Source organism: Gavialis gangeticus, unplaced genomic scaffold (genome assembly GCF_001723915.1).
Source record: "Gavialis gangeticus isolate Ggan-Ray unplaced genomic scaffold, GavGan_comp1, whole genome shotgun sequence".
Classification (NCBI taxonomy): domain Eukaryota; kingdom Metazoa; phylum Chordata; order Crocodylia; family Gavialidae; genus Gavialis; species Gavialis gangeticus.
Genome location: NW_017729015.1, coordinates 18,861,669 through 18,861,959, shown reverse-complemented (window position 1 = coordinate 18,861,959; position 291 = coordinate 18,861,669).

Below are 291 nucleotides of genomic sequence, written 5' to 3'. Positions count from 1 at the left end.
AGCCCCCCAGCTGCCGCCTGCCCCGCGGGTGCTTGCTAGGGCAGGGGCTTGCAGGGCCCGGGAGCTGCTCACGGGTCTGGCTGGGGGTCCTGCCCCCAGCCCAGCCCAGCCCATGCCTGGCTGCAGCGGTGGGGGCCCCCATCCTGGCGGGGGTGCGTGGGTTGCCGTCGGGTCTCCTCGCCTTGGCCTCCAGGGCCTGTGGGACCGGCGCGGCCTGCGGCTGGGGCACATCCCCGCGGCCCTGGGGCCCAGGCGGGCAGCGTCCGAGGCTAGCCCCGTGGCAGGGGTGGC